Source organism: Sinocyclocheilus grahami, unplaced genomic scaffold, assembly GCF_001515645.1.
Source record: "Sinocyclocheilus grahami isolate Dianchi unplaced genomic scaffold, SAMN03320097.WGS_v1.1 scaffold124.1, whole genome shotgun sequence".
Lineage (NCBI taxonomy): Eukaryota > Metazoa > Chordata > Actinopteri > Cypriniformes > Cyprinidae > Sinocyclocheilus > Sinocyclocheilus grahami.
In genome coordinates, this window is record NW_015505303.1 from 19,690 (window position 1) to 28,884 (window position 9,195).

A 9,195-nucleotide genomic window follows, 5' to 3' on the forward strand; every position below is an offset into this window, starting at 1 on the left:
AAGATTTAGAAAAACTGTAATGTACCCATTTTTTCCACTGCTTTCCCTTGCCTAATAGAAAATGGTTATAATAATGTATTTGTTAAGCATCCTCTGAAGAAGAGAAAACAGTCCCTCCATTCTCTCCTTGCTCTCCTGTGCTCTTCTCTCCTCTGTCTCTCTCTGGAGTTTGATGTCCTCCCTGAGCAGCTCCACCAGCTTCCACTCACTCCCTCATCTGTCCCAGGATACTTGCAATCCTAAGGCAGAGCAAATAAACCATGCCTGTTAACAACAACAGCACAATGAATTTCAGCAAAAATGTGTCTATTAACTTGCTTACTTTGTATTTTTTTTAAAGTCTTTCCCCAGCAGTCTCATTTTCTCCAGAATAGTACTAAAACAAGAGAAAATGGAAACACTTATGAAAAATATAAAGATAGGTTTGCATTGCAATCTTAACATTAGAAAATATGACACAGCAGCACATGCATACAAAATACTGAAGTGCTAAAGTTTGGTTAAAACATTTGTAGACATATCTTGCATGACAGCACTACAAAAACACAAAAAAGGGAAAGACTATTGCCTTATATAGTGGTTCTCTTATTGTTTGTGGGCTTTGTGTAAAAAAAAAACCCCTGGCTTTTAAAACTTTTTTCGCTAGGTATTTGAGTAAATGAAAACACAATACTTACATTTCAATGTGAATTCCCCCACAGAACTCTCACCCATTGCTCTTTGAATATAAACACCGTCGTCATCTGCGCGCAAGTGATTCTGGGATATGGTAGGGTGCGATGTGTCCATCAGATGTACACTTCATTTTCCTGGGAAACATCTCAGTTACGTATGTAACCTTGGTTCCCTGAATAGGGAACCAGATGCTGCGATGACGTCATCGCTATGGGAACACCTCCAGTGTGACGAATGTCTGAAGAAAATACTGAAGTGCTAAAGTTTGGTTAAAACATTTGTAGACATATCTTGCATGACAGCACTACAAAAACACAAACAAAGGGAAAGACTATTGCCTTATATAGTGGTTCTCTTATTGTTTGTGGGCTTTGTGTAAAAAAAAAAACCCTGGCTTTTAAAACTTTTTTCGCTAGGTATTTGAGTAAATGAAAACACAATACTTACATTTCAATGTGAATTCCCCCACAGAACTCTCACCCATTGCTCTTTGAATATAAACACCGTCGTCATCTGCGCGCAAGTGATTCTGGGATATGGTAGAGTGCGATGTGTCCATCAGATGTACACTTCATTTTCCTGGGAAACATCTCAGTTACGTATGTAACCTTGGTTCCCTGAATAGGGAAAGAGATGCTGCGATGACGTCATCGCTATGGGAACACCTCCAGTGTGACGAATGTCTGAAGCCCTTATACCATCACGCCAATTTATTGGCCAATAGCGCTTAGCACCGCCCCAAGCATACGTCATGTATGCTCATATATGAGTGCTGTGCACTATTCCATCAGATTTTACACTATGACGAAGAGGTATTTGAGTAAATGAAAACACAATACTTACATTTCAATGTGAATTCCCCCACAGAACTCTCACCCATTGCTCTTTGAATATAAACACCGTCGTCATCTGCGCGCAAGTGATTCTGGGATATGGTAGGGTGCGATGTGTCCATCAGATGTACACTTCATTTTCCTGGGAAACATCTCAGTTACGTATGTAACCTTGGTTCCCTGAATAGGGAACCAGATGCTGCGATGACGTCATCGCTATGGGAACACCTCCAGTGTGACGAATGTCTGAAGCCCTTATACCATCACGCCAATTTATTGGCCAATAGCGCTTAGCACCGCCCCAAGCATACGTCATGTATGCTCATATATGAGTGCTGTGCACTATTCCATCAGATTTTACACTATGACGAAGGAAATGCTATTGAAGGTACGGAACGGCCAGCACCGCAGCATCTCGTTCCCTATTCAGGAAACCAAGGGTACATACGTAACCGAGATGTTCCCTCTCATAGGTTCACTGAGACTATCTGACTGAGGTTATCTGACAGACGTAAACGGCTCAAAAGGACGGCCTGCCAGGCCTTCCAACCGAAAATAAGTCCCAAAAGGAATCTGTGCTGGCCGGAAAGGCCTAAGCCGTCTCGTCCCTGCATGAAACGGGAAACCAGCAGATTGTGTCCACTTAAGGGCATACAGCGTCTCGTGGAGGGAATTAAGAATAGTGTCGTAATCTCTGCCAAGAGACCGGAACACATTTCAACTCTGCTCAGGGGTCACACCCATTAGTTCCCCTTGAGATCCTGTATAGATCCCTTTTAAATTGAGATGTCATAAAGTTAAAAAACAACCTTGGTTAAATGACGTGACTCGTAATATGAGGCGGGTTTGTCGGCATGCTGAGCGTAAGTGGCTTAAAGATAAATTGCAAGTATCATATGATATTTTTAGAGAGTCCCTATCAAACTATCAAAATGCTGTTAAAGCCGCAAGATCTTCGTATTTTTCATGAATTATATCGCAAAATTCTAATAACCCGAAGGTATTGTTTTCAATCATAGATAAAGTATTGAGTCCGTCTATTAATATTTTCCCTACTCCATCTAAGGATCTGTGTGAGAGTTTTTAAAACTTTTTTATTGATAAGGTCAATCAGATTCAGTCGGATATTGTGCCAGTAGGGAATGTTGTAGCCACGGTAATAAATCCATTTCATTGTTTGAGTAAATTTGATTCGATTACATTAGCTCAGTTGGAAAATATAATATTGCATTTAAAGCCGACTACCTCGCTTTATGACATTCTCCCATCTCGATTGTTTAAGGAGGTGGTAGACACTATTGGTCCCAGTATATTATCGATTACTAACAGTAGTTTATTTTATGGCATTGTACCATTAGGGTTTAAGCATGTCGTTATTGAACCAGTCTTAAAGAAAATAAACTTAGATTCACAGGATCTCAAAAATTTTAGGCCTATATCCAAATTGCCTTTTATGAATAAGATTTTAGAGAAAGTTGTCCATAATCAACTTGTTGACTTTTTGATTGGAAATAACATAATGGATATCTTTCAGTCTGGATTTAGGACCAAACATAGTACAGAATCAGCATTATTAAAGGTTACAAACGATATTTTGTTAAGTATTGACTCTGGGAAAAATGTTGCCTTAATGATGTTAGATTTAAGTGCAGCCTTCGATACTCTAGATCATGCGATCCTAATAGAACGCCTTAGAGATTATGTTGGGATTAAGGGCGTAACCCTTAAGTGGTTTTTCTCATATCTGCATGACAGGACATGCTCCGTTAAAATTGGAAATTATGTTTCGACATCGGCGACTATCACTTGGGGGGTTCCTCAGGGATCAATTCTTGGTCCGACTTTATTTTCATTATATATGTTACCATTGGGGTCAATTCTTAAGAAATACAATATTAATTACCACTTGTATGCTGATGATTTACAACTGTATTTTCCTTTGGAGTGTGATGGCTGTACATCTTTTGATAATTTTTTTATAAGTGTTTGACTGAGGTAAAGGGATGGCTAGCAAATAATTTTTTACAACTAAATGAGGATAAGACTGAGTTTATTATTTTTGGGAACAAACTGTTTCGAAATGACCTGATTGAAAGTTATGGACCTTTGTCCAATAATAGTTATGTGAGGAATCTTGGGGTCATTTTCGATTCTGAAATCTGCTTTGATCGGCAAGTTAATAGCGTTGTGAAAACATCTTTCTTTCAGTTAAGAAAATTGTCTAAACTGAAATCTATCCTTTCAAATAAGGACTTGGAGACTGTTTTGCATGCCTTTATTTCCACACGGTTGGATTATTGTAATGCTCTTTATGTAGGCATAAGTGAATCCCTGGTTTCTCGTCTTCAGTATGTCCAAAATGCTGCTGCAAGAATCTTAACAAACACCAGAAAACGGGATCATATAACGCCTGTATTGATATCTCTTCACTGGTTACCTGTAAAATACAGAACACAATACAAGGTGTTAATGTTTGTCTATAAAGCATTACACGATCAGGCTCCTGAGTATATAAAGGACATGTTAATTTCTTACCAGTCTCAACGCCATCTGCGCTCCTCTCAGAATATGCTCCTAACCGTCCCACGGTCTCGGTTGAGGCGTAGTGGAGGCCGCGCTTTTTCTGTTGCGGCTCCTACTCTCTGGAATGTGTTACCATATTCTATAAAATCCTCGGCTAGCATGGACATTTTTAAAAAGGACTTGAAGACCTGCTTATTTTATCAAGCTTTCGGCGTTTAATTAGGTCGGAGAATTGTGAGGGATTGGCTGCATGTTTTTCTTGATGTTATGTGTTGTTGTTGTTATGTTATGATTGAATGTATTTTAGTATTATTTTTACTCATGGACAGCACTTTGGTCCATTTTAATGGTTTTGAAAGTGCTTTATAAATAACGTAACTCGGACACTTTTCTAACCGGCATGCATCTCGCGGTGATCACCGGTGATCGGTTCTGCGCAGATTCTGCTCATCTCAAACAAGCCTGTTCATTCAGAGCAAACTCTCTGTTGTTTTGAATTGCCAAATTATTTATTATGGGACATTATTAATTGTTTTGTTTCTACGATTTATCGAACACTGTTTTTTTGAGTTGAATTCGAATGAAATGAGTAAAGGAGTGTTTCATTTGTAACAGATCTAGATCTAGCGTTCTTCAGCAGCGGGGGATTAGCTCAAATGGTAGAGCGCTCGCTTAGCATGCGAGAGGTAGCGGGATCGATGCCCGCATCCTCCAATCTTTTCATCTTTCTGCATAAGTGCTGGGAATGATACAACGTTACTATTATAAATATTCCACGAATAAGACAACCAGCTGGGTTGAAATACTATACAAATAGACTCGATTTAGATCAAATGCTTGTCTGAAAAATATTTACCTTGAATTTTATTTATAATAATGTATACTAATAAAATACTTTATTATAAAACCAATTGTATTATTTAAAAAAAGCACAAGTTTGCTTAATTTAAGCATGCACTGTTTTAGGTGCCCTTTGGTATGAAACTTTTTAGTCATGTATAACAGCATATCAAATACAGTAATGTGGAGTAGTAATACACTGACTTAGACGCAGTAATAACCGAACAACAATAATATTTAGGCCAAATAAATTACAGTTTTATTTCAGAAGCAACACGTTGACCAGATGACTGAACTTTGCGTTGGAAGAGACGGTGGATTGTAATCAAACTGACTGTATCGTGAGTGTAGCAATGGGTTATGATTCAGATGGTGATGATGATGGGTGGCCTTCAGATATGGAGGTTAACCAAACTAAAAAGGCAAGGAAAAAAGCATGGTCTGAAGCGAGTAGTGGAGGAGAGAGTACTCCAAGACAAACTATCAAAAAAGATCAGAGCTAAACCTAGTGGAAGCAGTATTTGATGATGACAAACGGGAAGAGTGGAAAGTCATTATTACGCTTAGTAATGATAAAGGTCACTTTCATCCAGTTCAGGTAACTGAAGCAATTGAGAAGGAAATAGGGAAAAAATAAAATATGCTAAATTACTGAATAACAGAAGAATTCTAATTTCAGCAGTAAATAAAAAGCAGCAGGAGATGATTCTGAAAAGTAGCCTTGAGTGATTTAGTAGAGTGATTTCAAATGTGCCTCTGGAAATGTCCATGGAAGATGTGAAGAATGAGATACAAGGTGGGAATGTAACAGAAGCCAAAAGATTCCAAATTAATAAAGGTGGTGTTAAATCAGATAGCCTGTCTGTACTGCTTGTTTAAATATGCTAAATTACTGAATAACAGAAGAATTCTAATTTCAGCAGTAAATAAGAAGCAGCAGGAGATGATTCTGAAAATGAGTAGCCTTGGTGGTGGAAAGATTAAAGTGCATGTACCAGGAATGGCAGCAAAGTTAAGAGGAGTGATTTCAAATGTGCCTCTGGAAATGTCCATGGAAGATGTGAAGAATGAGATACAAGGTGGGAATGTAACAGAAGCCAAAAGATTCCAAATGAATGAAGGTGGTGTTAAATCAGATAGCCTGTCTAAATACTGCTTGGTTTTGAAAAGATAATGCCTACTGAAGTCCAAATGGGTTGGACACAAAGTGAGGGAATACATTCCACAACCGTTAAGGTGCTTCAAATGTCAGAGAATGGGACATAGAGCACAACAGTGTAAATGGAGACAAAGATGTGCGAAATGTGGAGGAGAACATGACTATGGCAAATGTAAAAAGGATGCTAAGCTAAAATGCTGCAATTGTGGAGCATAGTGCTGCATATGCTGGATGTGTGGTTCAGAAACAAGCTAAAGCAGTACAAAGATACAAGGTTATGAATAAGGTGACATATGCAGAGGCATTAAAGGGTATTGGTATTTATGAAAACAAACAAAACAGACCAATAGAATATCAGGAAATTCTGAATGACTATGCAGTACCACAGAGTTCAGACATAAGGAAATATCAGGCAGGAAGGCAAGCACCTCCACAGCAGCCATGCAATCATAAGTGTAAAGTTGAGGAGAACACCTTGATTGTAGAAAAGAAAAGTTTTATAGCTTTTATGTGCAAAGTTGTTAATGTTGTGACACGACAAGAAAGAAAAAGCGATAGCATCAAGACAGTGGTGCAAGCTGCAGAGGAGTTTCTGGGCATTAAAGATGTAAAAGCTGAAGATATACATAGTATGCTGAGTGCTAATAATGATGGAGGATCTCAGAGTGTTAATTAATCTTGTAATGGTATTCCACCTCTTGCAATGGAATGCTAGAAGCTTGATTGCAAATGGACGAGAATTTAAAAAGTTTGTAGCAGAATCTGAAGTCAAACCTGATATTGTTTGCATTCAAGAAACTTGGCTTCGACCTCACCTTGATTTTATTATACCTGGATATGAGTCTGTCAGGTTTGATAGAGGTGGAAATCAAGGTGGAGGCTGTGCAACATTTGTAAGGGATGGGATATCATTTAAAAGAATAGCAACTTCAATAGAAATAGAATGTGTGATTATTGAATCAGATGGGAACTTGGTAGTAATCAACTTTCATAACCTATGTAAATTATTTTTAGAGGACGTTTTAGAGGACATAGTTAGGAGTCAAGGAAAAAGGAAAGAAATATGGTGCGGAGACTTCAATGCACACAATAGTCTTTGGGGAAGTAAGCACACTGATAATAATAGGGAAGTAGTGGAAGAATTGATGGATGTTAGGCAGCTAGTTTGTCTAAATAATGGAAATGGTACAAGAATTGACATACGTTCTAACACATTGTCTTGTATTGATCTTACTTTAGTTTCTAATAATCTGGCAAATTCTTGTGAGTGGAATACTGAAGACAGTACAAGTATTGGGAGCGACCACTTTCCAATATTATGCTCTATAAATGTTGAAATAGATATCCAAGAAAGGCCTAGGCATAAGAAGTGGGATTTTACAAAAGCTGACTGGCAAAAATGTAAAGAAATATGTTGTGAATCAACCGATTTAATTTTAATGGTGGGTGATATTGAGGAATGTGCATCTGAAGTTTCACAATTCATATTAAATGCCGCTTTGAATAGCATACCACTCAAGATAGTTGGAGGGAAAAGGAAGACGGTATTATAAAAGAACGAAATCATGCTCTGAGAATATTAAGAAATAACTTGAACCAGGAAAATCTAATTAATTTTTAAAAAAGACAATGTGGAAAGTACCATGGATGAAGAAATTAATATGAATGAATTAGTGATGGTATTAAATGGTATCAGAAATACTGCTACAGGAGAAGATCAATTGAGCTGTGTCATGTTTCAGAAATTACCATAAAAAATATTAGAGATAATATTGTATCTATTTAATAAGATTCGGGAAGAAGGTACAATGCCAAAAAGCTTGAAGAGTGCATTAATACTGCCTTTTAAAAAATCTGGAAAGGATCCTAACAATGCTGGCAACTACAGACCCATCGCTAATATCATCCCATAACATCCCACCTATGCAAGTGGATGGAGAAGATCTTAGTCAGAAGACTTAATTATTTAAGGTTTTCTATTAAAGGTTTATTTGCACCATACCAAAGTGGTTTTAGAAAAGGACGTTCTACAATGGATGCTGTTGTGAAAGTAAGTAATGAGATAGAGAAAACATTTAAAATGATAATTTTAAAATAATTAATGAATATTGTATTCTTTGATATTGAAAAGGCTTACGACTATGTGGAGGGAAGGGTTATTAATTAAACTAAATAAGATTGGAATAGGTTCTATAATTGGGTTTTAGATTTTTTTATCGGAAAGAAGATTTAGAGTTAAAGTGGGATCAGAAATGTCTGAGGAATTTGAAATTGTTAATGGAATTCCACAAGGAAGCGTTATAAGTCCAGTGTTATTTAATGTAATGATTAATGATATTTTTATGAATTTGGATAGAAGAGTTGGTTCAGCTTTGTATGCAGATGATGGGGCCTTTTGGGTAAGAGGACGAGATCCCATAGGTGTGATAAGTAAAATCAAGGAAGCAATAGGAAAAGTGGAACAGTGGTCATATAATTGGGGCTTTAAGCTTTCTCCAAGTAAATCTTGTCATATGTTATTTACCAGGAAGAAAGGGATAGACAAGCAGAACTTGAAGTTATATGGTAACAATATGGAAACAGTAGACTGTTTTAAATATTTGGTATGTGGTTAGATCAAAAGGGTACATGGAAAGTACATACGGAAAAGGTGGAATCAAAATGTAAGAAAGTTATAAACTTAATGAGAGCATTAGTCGGGAAAGACTGGGGAGCAGATAAACAATCACTGATGTATATTTACAGGGCTCTAATGAGGTCAACAATAGATTACGGATGCTTTGTGTACGGAACAGCAGCGAAAACACATTTAATGAAAATAGATAGAGTTATTAATAAAGCTTTGAGGATTTGTTCTGGTGCGAGGAGATCAACACCAACTAAGGCAATCCAGGAGTTAGTTAGGAGAAGTGCCTTCAGACCTGAGAAGAGATAAACTTATGCTTACATACTTACGCGGATGTGGTTATGAAAAACCTACCAATAGTGTTATTAAAGAACTCTTTTCAAGGCAATGGCTTTGGATGGGTAACAAAGGCTAAATCAGAGGAATATAGATTAGACAGTATCTGTTTTAACACTCCTACTCCTATTAGTAATATCCCTATTTGGTTGTTTCCAAAAACTGAGGTAGATTTAAATATAATGGAACTAAAGGATAAATGG

At 37.3% G+C, this 9,195-nt stretch overlaps 1 non-coding gene across 1 annotated transcript; it reads left to right on the forward strand.

The window, feature by feature from the left end:
• Positions 1–4,672: 4,672 nt before the first annotated feature.
• On the forward strand, positions 4,673–4,745 carry trnaa-agc (transfer RNA alanine (anticodon AGC)). Its single transcript has one exon. It is a non-coding gene; the product is annotated as a tRNA-Ala (tRNA).
• The last annotated feature ends 4,450 nt before the right edge of the window (positions 4,746–9,195 follow it).